This window comes from Rosa chinensis, chromosome 6 (assembly GCF_002994745.2).
Source record: "Rosa chinensis cultivar Old Blush chromosome 6, RchiOBHm-V2, whole genome shotgun sequence".
Lineage (NCBI taxonomy): Eukaryota > Viridiplantae > Streptophyta > Magnoliopsida > Rosales > Rosaceae > Rosa > Rosa chinensis.
Genome location: NC_037093.1, coordinates 60,597,790 through 60,610,565, shown reverse-complemented (window position 1 = coordinate 60,610,565; position 12,776 = coordinate 60,597,790).

Sequence of the window (12,776 nt, the reverse complement as noted above, 5' to 3'; positions counted from 1 at the left end):
GATCCTCTAATGGTGAGCATATGAGTGTCAATGAAGCGAAAATTCGACAAATACTGGAGAAAGTTAGAAGACATGAACAAGATCTTATTGATTGCTGTTGTGTTAGATCCTAGATATAAGATGTTGTATCTAGAGTACTTTTTTCCGAAGCTGCAGCAAGATAGAACTGTGGTGGCTGAGATGGTTGATGAAGTGAAATCCATGTTTCTGCAACTCTTTAATGAGTATGCAAATTCTGATCCAGAGGCTACACAAGCAAGTATGGATATCACACTACCTAAAGTTGATTCTAGCAGTTCTGCTCAAGGTGAGGACGATAGCCATGCAGCCAATATCGATGAATTTATGATGCTGAGGCAAGAGAAAGATGTGGTGGAGATTAAAAATGAGGTAGATAAGTATCTTTTGGAGGCTACTGAAGACCCTTCTAATCCTAAGTTCCAGATCTTAGAGTGGTGGAAAGAAAATGCACCTCGATATCCAATCTGTCTCAAATTGCATGAGATGTGTTTCCTGTCCCTGCATCCACAGTGGCTTCAGAGAGTGCTTTTAGCCTTGGCAGCCGAGTGGTGGATCCTTTTAGGGCCAGCTTGACTCCTAGAATGGTTGAGTGCCTTGTGTGTTGCTCGGATTGGTTAAGGGTTGCTGGGAAGTCTCTATTCAAAGAGCCAACCAAAACTGAACTTGAGGTCTATGGTGAATTGGAGAAACTTGAGCAAGGTAAAATTTTGTTTTAAGTTTTCTTATTTTTAGTGTAACTTTTATTCAAATTTGTAAACTTATGTTAGTTTTTGTTCTAACATTGTTTTCATGTTTGTGCTGCTAGATGTTGGAATTACCAATCTTTCGGATATTGAGGAGTGATTATGCAGATCCGCTTGGTACAACCGTACAAAATACATAGTTAATTAGATTAGTTTATTTGCTGGATTATCTTGCTGCAGCTCTGCGCCTCTGCCTATCTCTTACAGTTGCTAATATGCTTTGTTTACAGATTATGGTCGATGGAAGGGAAGTAGCCAAGATGAAGAATGAAGAATGAAGAATGAAGAATGAAGAATGAAGAGGAGAAAGCCAAGTTGAAGTGTTGCTTATGTTCTTAGCTTTTTTTAAAAAAAGATTTCTTTTCAACTTAAGCTTATGGTCTTGAACTTTGGATTAGTTGGTTTGTAAACTTAAGTGGTTCGGAACTGTTTTGGATTTGTATTGCTTGGTTGCATGCTTCTGATTCTGGATTAGTAATATGCATGTTGGTATGGTGATTATGCTTTCTTCTTTGTGTGTCAGTGAGTCATTAGGTTGATAACTTGATATATCTTATGTTGATCATTTGCTCAGTACGTGACTAAAATGTTGTTTGTGTTAGAACTTTGATTCTTTGAAGCTCATTTTTTTCTCTGGAAATTGGGCCATTAAAAGTTGTAGACTTGTAGTCATTGAAACAGGTTGAAAAATATGGAAATCTTCAATATTGGACCTTAGAAAATTTGTAGCCCTTTTTTTTTTTTGAAAACTGGGCTAGTATTTAAAAAGCCCATAACCGAACCGGAAATCCGGGTCAACCGAAAAACCAGCCCACAAAAAAAAATTCGGTTGCGGTTTGGATTTTGGCCCAACCGAAGAATCCGGGTCGAAAACGGTTTGGGCCCTAACCCGACCCGATCCGACATATGCCCACCCCTATTTCAGACGACGCATCATAATTTTCCGTCTGATTGATTTTTATTTGTTTGGACGTCGTTTTTATAACATCCATCGTCTAATATGGAATTATGAACTAGTTCCGAAGACGTTTTAAGACAAAACCGTTGTATGATCCTAAAAAAATTAAGCGGCAAGTTTCCCACCATGTTTGTGCGAGTCCTTGTTGATAGGATTTATCCAAATTGATATAGACCGGGCTTGAAATCCCAACACTTCAGTAAAAAAAAAAAAAAAAAAAAAAAAAAGCCCCAAAGCTCATTCCTCACTTTCTCGACAGCGCCTCACTCTTTCTCGACACAGACCCAAAACCAAAACCTAAACCTAAACCTCCTCACTCTCTCGACAACGTCTCCCCAAAACCAAAACTTTACCCTTCCAAATCCTCACTCTTCACTGTCTCCCCAAAACCAAAACTTCACTCTTTCAAACCCTCACTCTTCGCTCGCGCCTCACCTTCAAACCAAAACTAGTCTCTCTAACCAATTGTTCGCTTGACATCGTCATGGCAAAGCCTGTTCTCCCTCACCATCTCCGGTACCAGCCCCTCAAGGCCATCACCGACCATAATCCAAGAGGTCGTCATCCTCTCCGTCGATCTGAAGGCATGCCTGGTAACCACTACTACACCGCCGTGTTCTAGCCCCACGACCACATCATGGGCTCCCCTCCAGTGGTCACTTGAACATGGTTATTACACCTCCGGCGGGAAGAAGATCTCGGCCACCTCGATCTACTTCCAGAGTCTGCCTTATAAGGTGAATTCCTCCACTGGGTCATTGATTACGACAAGTAAGGGGAAAAGGCCTTGGATTTCAGGCAAAGATTGACACCTAGGTTTTGTGTGATTTTTCGAATCGGAAGAACTAAATTGGAGAATCGATGAGTAACCAGAATAACAGAAATTTCTAGATAGAGGCGTTCAGGCACAGAGTGGTGGTGGATCCGAAATACGCCGACAAGACGTGGAAGGTTTTGGAGCATGCTAGTGGCCTCAGCTTTGAAGAACTTTACAGGTTTTTCAATCTCTGGCCACCGGCATGATGATATCAGAGGACGAGGATGAGAGCTTGGCTCCATTCCTCAAAACGGAGGTGCTCTCAGAGGTCTCCAACTAGGTATCTACTTCATCTTTCTCTCAATTTTTGATTTCCCCTAATCTGTTCAGTTTCAAAATCCGATCCTTAGGGTTTGGTTTTCTTCAATTTGTCTTGAATTTGCGTTTTGGATTTATTGGGGATTGATTGGTTTTAGGGAGGTTGTGATCGGAAACTGCGGAAATGGGGTTGATTTCAGGGATTTTGTGCACAATTAAAAGAGATCCATTTGTGTGTATGGTTGTCGAAACCAGTTATTTAAGTGATACTGGCCTATAAGAAAACTATTTTCTTTTGCAGCGTGATGAAGAGAACATGGTGGATCTTGGTAGAAATTGCCCGGTTGAGTTTAAGGAGTACTATGTCCAAATGCAAGCTGCCAAAAGAAGCCAAGCACCTGTTCCTTCACAGGTAATTGGAGTTTCTTAAGCCTTACATTACTTCTTATATGCATAAAGTTGTCTTTCTGTGTGAGATTTGAGAAGAGGCTGCTATTCCATCATGATGGAAAGAACAATTAAAGATCATGTTCTGTTTGTTTCTCTTAAAATTTCGCTCGCAATGGCTTGTAAATTTGTGATTTTGTTGCTTTTTGTTTGATTTTGTTTAATTTGAGCATGGTGCACACACCAGATATGATAATCTTAGTTTCCTTATTCACAGGTCCAACCTCGTTTTCCCCAATAATTGATGCGGCAATTGACATTGTTGAAAAAACCAATGGACAATACCATGTTTTTGTCATTATAGAAGACAGACAGGTTGGTGAAATATGTTCAATGCCCTTTAATTTTTATTTTTTTTCACATGGTCATTTCATTTTTTCTTTATTGTACATGTTCTTCTTACGGCCTTGAAATGCGTCTATCTTCACGTAGGTTACCAGAAGCCCTGATACTCCACCTGGAAGATTCAGTGCCCAAGAACAAGCGACTGTAAATTCCATAGTTGCTGCTAGGTAAAGTAATGCATTCTGCTTCTAGAGCACACTAATTTTTGTTTATAGTGTCCTCATTATCAGAATTCTTTAAATAGCAAATATCCTCTGTCAGTTATCTTGGTTGGAGTTGGGGATGGACCGTTGGATGCAATGTAGCAATTTGATGATAACATTCCTCAACGAGCATTTGACAACTTCCAGGTACGTAATTAAGTGGCACTCAGAGTTAATTTTTATTTCCATTCGATAGCTTGTATCCCACGACAATGCAGATCATCTTTGTCTTGTATAGGTTGGTTATATAATCAATATTAACATTTTGGTGGCTTCCTAGTCATGTGCTGATTTTATTGATATGACTGAAGATAAGTTATGAGTTCTCTCTATGAGGAATGAACCATATTAGTTTCTTACCTTTTTGTTGATGGTGGTGCTCTTTGAAGCATGGTTACGGATATGAAATATTGAATGATACAAGAACTTATCATCATTAGGATGAGATCATAGGATATCGTGGGAGTACATAAATTAATATTAGATGATATATATTACATTTTTCTATACTTCCCTTTCAATATTTCATAGAAAATTCGGTTATACCTGATTTCTATACCTAAGCCCTAAACCTCTAAGTCCTTAGAGGTTGTTTGGCGACCGGAAAAATGGTGACTATGATTGTAGTTTTCCTTCCTTTATTAGCTTTGTGTTTCCTTTTTTTCCAAATATGATTCCTAGTTATGATCCACATGACAGTGAACATGGTCTGAAGTAGAGTATATACTGTGAGTTTGATTCTTTGATTTGCTCTATTGGTGTTAATCTCTGTTTTGTTTCTCACTGCTTGCATTAGTGTTCTGCTTTCTTAATTCGTTATCTACAAGTGGGGCGGTGGCAGGTGTGAACCAAATAGCCTTAAAGATTTGTTTTCATAGCTTCATTGATACGTTAGTTCACAAATTGAGCCAATTCCTATTGTCTTGTATGAGCCAATGTCATACCCAACTAGATTGATTTCTAACTTCAACTACCCTTTGTTTTATGTAGAGTTGGCCAGAGAAAGGAATCTAATTTTCCATTAACTTCTCGTCTTGTATATACAACTTGCTTTCATAAATTTTATTTAAATAACTTCTTTGTCTTGTTGGAGCAAACATGCTTCTAGATTCAGATTATAGTAAATTATACTTGTAGACTATCTTGTTGCAGAAGACTTTTCTAACAAAAGAATTGGACTATATGAATTGGAAGGTTGTGATAACAAGACCACAATACATATTGGATATTGCATCGCAGATTGTTTAATTAGCTTTATGATAGTGCTTTATCAGAACAAATGGGTATGTGCTGGCATCATTTTGATCCTCGTATTTACTTTTCCTTCCCCATTTTGCTAAAGGTAAAGATGTATCTTCAAGGGGTTTAGTTGATCCTATTGGTGGACTTTCTCGGGCTGTTGCAATAGCAAAGCTCAAGGCAAATATACCACAAGACACAGAGGTTGGTGACGAAAATCTTATTTCAGTGGCTAGGCATAAGATTTTATACCTAAGCCTACCTCTAAGTCCTTAGAGGTTGTTTGGCGACCGGAAAAATGGTGACTATGATTGTAGTTTTCCTTCCTTTATTAGCTTTGTGTTTCCTTTGTACATAAATCAGGTGTGATAGTTTTTATGAAATTTAGATTTTGTCTTTAATCAGGAACCTATGTAAATCAAACTAGTTTAGGAATTGATAAATTTTGTTTTTACTCCAAAACTTTGCACATTATCTGCATTTATGCACACAAAGATGTTACATTCATAATTAATTAATCTAATTGCAAGTTTCTGTAGATGTGATTGATCATTCACTTTATTTCATGATTCAACGCATATATACATAATAATTGATGCAATTTTGAGATAGCATGGTAACGACTAATGAGGTATATTACAAATGTGCATGAAACACCCATTATGTTTTCAGTTTTACAAATGAATATAGTTTAACTGTCAATTTTTATGATAATGAAGAATATGACATCTAGTTATCTATGCATGTGTGTACAGATGCATGTATATATTTGTAAATTTTGAACACATTTTAGGTGTTTCTAAGGGAAGGATAAAGGGATGAAGGTGGAAAATGATAAATCTGTGATTGGATAGTTCAACAACAACAAACTAGAGGTTCATGTATTTTAGTTGTAGAATAGTAGGGGTGCAGTAATTTGATCTAGCATCTTGAGAGGCTTGTGATACTTTTGCTATCTGGGTACTAGACTAGATAATTCTGTGATATCTCAAAATGAGAGATTCCCTTAAATGCTTTAGTAAATCAAAAACTAAATGCTGAACTAAATGATTTATCTTTGTCTTGTATACAATAGGTGTTGGTAGTCTCGGGTGAGCAGCAAAGCTTGCAAAGCTAGACTATTGATCCAGATGCAGCTGGAACTATAGAAAGACAGCAAAAAGCTCCTAAAAGGTCTATTCGTATTAGTGCTTGGAAGCTTGCAAAGCTAGATTCCAATGATGCCATGAGAGCGGCAAGCTTGCCAAGCTAGACTCCTTAAGTAAATTTTTGGATGTATATTGCTAGGAGAGTACTATTAGATGTACTCCTTTTGTGGATAAAAGATTACCTTTGCACAATCCATTTTGGTGCATGACGTGGATTATAACAATTTCTTCTATATATTGTTCAGTTACTGTTAATTTGGTCACTTTTGATTCCGCTTCCAGCATATATAATGCATTGAATCATTCTTTTAGTACAACGATAACCACACAAAACTGTCATATGTACACAATATTTACAATAGCCTTAAAATTAAAACTGTCGTCTGAATGCAAAATAGATCACGGACGTTATGAAAAAACTGTTGTGTGAATAACAATCACACAACGGTTATAAAAAAAAAACGACTTCTGAATCACAATCACACAACGGGTTTTTAAGTTCCCCGTTGTCTGAGTAACGTTCACACAAACGTTAATGCTGTCGACATGGATGCCGAGTTCTTCAGATGACAGTTATCTAAATTAAGTTTCATCAGACGGCAGCGAGATATACGACAGTCAACTCCGTATCAGACGACAGTTTTTAGCCGTCGTCTGATTCAATTTTTGTACTAGTGGTTCGCCACCATTGGGAAGTCAAGCGGAAACCCTTACCAAAAGGTTAACGCTAACAGCCCAAAGCATAAGACCTCCAGTTACAGGCCGCACTCTCGTGCAAACTGTCGTGGTCTTTCCGAAGAGCAAGTTATCCAAAGGTTTTCTCTCAGCCCGTCATCGTCCAAGATATCGAATCTTGAACAGGGAGGAAATCAACAGCCCATTTCTGAGGGCGGGAATTCTGCCACGGCCCACCCCTAAGGAGGTTGGTGACATTCCTATAACCACTAATGCTACTGTGGCCGACACGGTAGCTACAACTGATGAGTTTGTGCCTACCCCTATCCCAGAGAATGCAAGCATCGAAGAAAAGTTGGCCATCATGCAGGCCAACATTGAGAACTTTTGGGAACATTCGAGCAGGTCATATGTGGAGTCTAAACGAGCTACTCTCAAGATGTTCCAGCGAATGGATCGGGAGACTCATAAGCGAATGGAGGGCGGTACGCGCCAGGCTAAAGAGAACCACAAGCAGCACATGGCTATGATGGCCGCCCAGAGCAAAAATATTGCCACCGAAGTTGCGGCTATTCGCAATGAGGGGTCCAACCTCACAACTCAAGTCGCCATGTAGAAAGTCGAGTTGGATCAAGTTAAAGAGGTTTTGAGGAAGACAATAGGGAATCCTAACACTATCGTTAGCACTCTCGGCCAACCTGCGGGTCCGGAAAGTATGTGCCACCAAACGCTAGAGATAAAACCAGTAACAGTAATACCTCAATACCCCCTGTAAGTGCTACTACTTTATCTGTCAAGAATAAGGAGAAAGCCCTGGTAATTGGTGGCAAAGACAATACCATATCACCGGTCGCACAGAAAAGCAAAAACCTAAAAAAAGTGAAGGTACTCTTCCTGATCCTGTCGTGTTTGCCCAATACGATAGCGATGGAGCGGAGAATGTGTATCAGGAGCTTCCAGGGAACTATTATGAGATTGACCAGGCAGGAAATCAGTCAAGATAATGGCCTTGGCGAAGGATGTGTTTGGGCAAACTCCTACTCTTCAGCAGTCGCATACCCCTCATGTCATTCACCTAGGAGAAGGGACAGTGGCTGCTAGTCAGCCTACGCCTACTTTGCAGACTAATCGCCAGACTGTAGCGATGCCTCCTCCTCCCGGGCCAAAGTATGTAAGACGTGAGGAGGTGGAAGAGATGATCAGATTGGCTAATCCAAGGGCCAATCTTGACGAGGTCTATGAGGGACCTTTTCCGCCGCACATAATGCTCACGCCCTTTCCCAGGGGCTACAAGAATATCATATTCTCTACCTTTTTAGGAGAGGATACTGAGAACGTGTCGACTCACTTGGCCAGGTTCAAGGTGCAATGCGGCCAATATCAGAATGATGACAGCCGAAAATGTAAGATCTTTGGCACTTCTTTATCAGGGACTGCTTTCACCTGGTTCTCCAAAACTGATGCAGGGGTTGGTTGCCAACTGACCCCCAATGGAAAAGCTATTCCGGGATACCTTCAGAGCTATAGAGCCCGAAGTTGACTTGGCCTCTCTTACAATGGCTCAGCATCCTATTGAGTCTGCTGTGGCTTATCTTCAGTGGTTCCAGATTCAAAAGGCCAAGCTGAACATGGTACTGCCGGCGAAAGAATTGGTTAAGTTGGCAATCAAGGGCTTGGAGCCACGCCAACGAAAGAAGCAACATGGCAGCTTGTTCAAGTCCATGGGAGAGCTAATCACGGAGGTAGACAGCTTCGAGCACCTCCTCAGAGAAACTGATGCCAGGAAGAATGCATCTAAGGGAAAATACGTTCCCAGGAAGCACCAGACAATGGCTGCTATAAATTACCAGCCAACCACATATGATCCCTATTATTAGGGTGAAGAGGTGTTTCTGGAAGAGGATGAAGAGGAGGAGAATGATGTTTCTGCCTTTGAACTAATTGGAAGAAAGAGTTCTGTGCTTAAGCAGTTGAAGTTGACCAAAGAACCAGTCAAGCTCAAGTCTGTGGCTTTCACTAAACCTGAATTTGCGACTTATACATATGATGTGAACAAGCACATGAGATATTGGATGAGATGATAGCCGCGAAAATGGTGAAAACTGACTTTGGGCATTTCCCCAGACCAGAGCAGCTAAAAGGAAAGAAGTATTGCAAGTTTCACAATCTGTGGAACCATAACACAGCTGAGTGTGTTAAGCTGAAGGATCAGATCTAGGTTTGGTTGAATAATGGGAGTCTGTAGGTCGAATCCCCAACTACCGAGGCAGTATTAATAGATCTGAACCCTTTCCCTAATACAGGGGTGAACATGGTTGATATGTTTTGGAATAGAAAGTGCCAACGGAAGCCAACTCTCGACTTGTCTATTGAGAGCAAATGGGGTGAAGAGGAATAGGTGCCAGCAAAGAAGAAGCTTAGGCTTGTCAGTGAAGCCTCACCTATTATCCTGTGTTCACGATGCAAGGAAGAATGTGGCATCCAAGTGTCACACGAAGAGGTCGAACAAACATTCCGCTTTGGCTCATTCCCACCGATTAAGTGGGCTTCGCCCTTGCGAAACTTCCAACCTTCCAGCCCTAGAGGAAGAGATAAAGCTGAGACTCCATCCTCTCCAAAAGACTCCAACCTATTCAGGAAGTTAAGAGCTGCAGTAGAGGAAAAGAAGCAGGATGAGAAGGACAAGGGCAAGCAAAAGGATATCCTAACTAAACCATACATTCCACCTGCTACAACCTCTGCCATCAAGGAAGGGAAGTGGTACACTAGAGAAAAGGGTAAGGCTGTGGAGATCAGCCCTTCCAAGAAGAGAAAGCTGGAGCACAGATTTGGAGAAGCCAAGCAAACATTAGAGACTCTGGATCAGGGCCTAATTAAACAGTTGCAATTGGTTAAATTTCTAGAGCAGTATCAGAGAGAAATGGAGGTGCTAGCCGCCAAACCTGTAGTGGCCCCCCGTAGTTTCCAGAAACAAGCGAGTTCAGTGTCTGGTGCACCCAAGCCTAATGTCTTCTGCAGAATCACTAAAGAAAAGACACCGCCACCTATAAAGAAAGAAAGCTCACCAGCTTCAGGCCCAGGTTGTTTCTCTAAGAGCCTGAAGCAACGCCCTAACACGGAGAGCTTTCAGTGGAGACCTAAGAAGATTCAGAGTATAGTGGTCATAGCTTCAGGAGATGCTCCAACAGAGAAGCAGAGGCAAGACCTACCAAAGTAAATTCCCGCTCTCAAGGAACAAAAACAAGATTAGGTGGTGGTCCCCATGGAGGAGTCATTGGTCACGTTGCTAAGCAGTTCAGTGCGGAAATCCCCGCTGACAAACCCAAACTCGACCTTGACGACGATATGGACGAGACAGAAGGGGTGTCCGGGTGGACACCATTTGCGGCATGGTCTACTTATTACCCACCAAGTACACTCTACCGGTTACAGCTCAGGAATGTGTAGAAGCTGAAGAAGCCGGCGAACAGCTGCTGCAGATCACCTCAGCAGCCATGACACTAGTGGAAGAAGCAGTGTTCCTAGAAACTGAAGAAGCCAACAGCAAATATTTTTTCATGAGTTTTAGAAGGCCAACACTGGCCATGGTGTAGCAAATGAGGCCATTATACATCACGGCAGAAGTTAATGGCGTCAAGGTTAGCAAGATCATGGTTGATGCAGGGAGCAGTTGTGAATGTCATTACTACAAGGACCATGCATCTGTTGGGAATCAAGAATTAAAAGATCCAGTCCACTTCCCTCACGCTCAAGAGTTTTGCAGGCACTGTAACCAAAACTTTGGGCTTACTTTTCCTGCTAATCAAGATCGGCCCTACAGAAGGTGTCTACGCTTTCTTTGTAACGGACTGCTATGCAGCTTACAACGCAATTCTGGGCAGAGACTGGATTCATCGGAGCTACTGTCTTCCGTTTACCTTCACTAAGAATTGATCATGTGGAACAGGGTTACGATAAAGCAGATCGAAGTAATCAAGGCGAATCCTAGACCTTTCCTTCTCTCCGCGAATTACGTAGATGCCATGTACTACTTGGAGCCAATCACTCCATTGCAAGTCAGTGGCATCGACAACAAAGGCCGCCTCATAGGGGTGACCGCCTCCGAACTAGCACAGTGGGGGCTTACGCTCCCAAGGGAAGACTGGAAAGGCCTGGCCACGCTGTGCCTCAATCTCAGATTAATTAATGGATTATTGCCTTCCAGAGGAAGGAGTAAAGGCCTTCCACTGCTTGTATGACAGGTTGTCTTCATACTTAGTGGAGAAAGAGGCCTATGATCGAGTAGCCACACTGGAATGAGTCAACGAAGAGTTCTCTGACCAAGAGGAGGAAGAGGAGGTAATTCAACTCGCTCCAACCGCATTGGATGACACTCCTCCAAAGGTCAGGGACCCCATCGAGAAGGTTAGTTTGGGAACAACAGCCGAGCCCATGAAAGTGGCTATTAGCACAAACTTGGAGCCTGGTGAGAAACAGAGGCTCATTGACTTATTGCAAGAGTACAAGGATTATTTCGCAGAGAAATATGAAGATAAGCTAGGCCTGTTACCTGATTGGTTTGCCACCAGCTGCCAACGTTGCCTGATAGGAGGCCTGTAAAGCAAGAGCCGTGGCAAATGAACTTGGAGACCCAAGTCTTGGTCAAAGAGGATACTTGAGAAGATGCACCAAGTCAGGAATTATCAGGGTGGCCAAATATAACAAGTGGCTATCCAACACAGTCCCTGTTCGCAAGAAGAATGGCAAATAAGGGTCTGCGTTGACTACAAAGACCTCAATACTGCTACTCCTAAGGACGTCTATCCCATCCCTGTTGCGGATATGTTGGTGGACGTAGTAGCAGGGCACGAGCTATTGTCCTTTATGGATGGGACAACAGGATATCACCAATTCCCGGTTGCAGAAGAGGACAGGCACTAGACTGCTTTTCGCTGCCCAGGCTACGCGGGGGTTTTTGAGTATGTGGTTATGCCGTTTAGTCTAAAGAATGTAAGGGCCACATACCAGCGAGCCATGAACCTAATCTTCCATGACATCCTAGGGAAGATTCTAGAGGTTTATATCGATGACGTGGTCGTTAAGTCCAAAAAGAGCGGAGACCACATTGCGGACCTAAAAAAGGTCTTTGAACTCATGCGCCTGCACAAATTGAAGATGAGTCCAAGCTGGCGACTTTTTGGGTTTCATCATTCATCAAAGGGGTATTGAAGTACCTGAGGATAAAGTGAATGCAGTCATCAACGTGTCTCCCCTGTGAACGAAGAAAGTGCTGCAAAGGCTGCTGGGCAAGATCAATTTCTTAAGGCTGTTTATCTCCAATTCTGCTGGCAAGATTCAGCCTTTTTGTCCATTGTTGAAACTGCAAGGGCAAAATGAGTTTGTTTGGGAACCCAAGCATCAAGAGGCCTTCGACAGAATTAAGGCCTACCTCGCGAGTCCACCAGTGCTCGTTCCTCCAAAACCCGGATTCCCGCTCAAGCTTTATATCTCCGCGGCTGAGGCTTCCATTGGCAGCCTGCTCGCACAAGACGATGAAGAAGGAGTTGAACATGCTATCTTCTACCTCAGCAGAACATTGACGGATTGCGAGACGAGGTACACCCCAATGGAGAAGCTGTGTCTGACGTTATACTTCTTAGAGTGTAAGTTGCGGTACTACATGTTAGCCTTTACTACGTGCATTATAGCTCAGACAGACTTGGTCAAATATATGTTTTCGCGGCCTATCCTCAGAGGCCGTAATGGCAAGTGGGTGCTGGCTTTGTCAGAATTCTCTCAACAGTATGTTCCCTAGAAAGTGATTAAGGGCCAAGCCATCGCAAACTTCCTGGCACACCACCCCATGTTGGATGTACCGGCAGTTCGGGATTTGGAGGTCGCGACAGAGACGATAGACTGACTGGACTTGGCCAGTTTACCTGA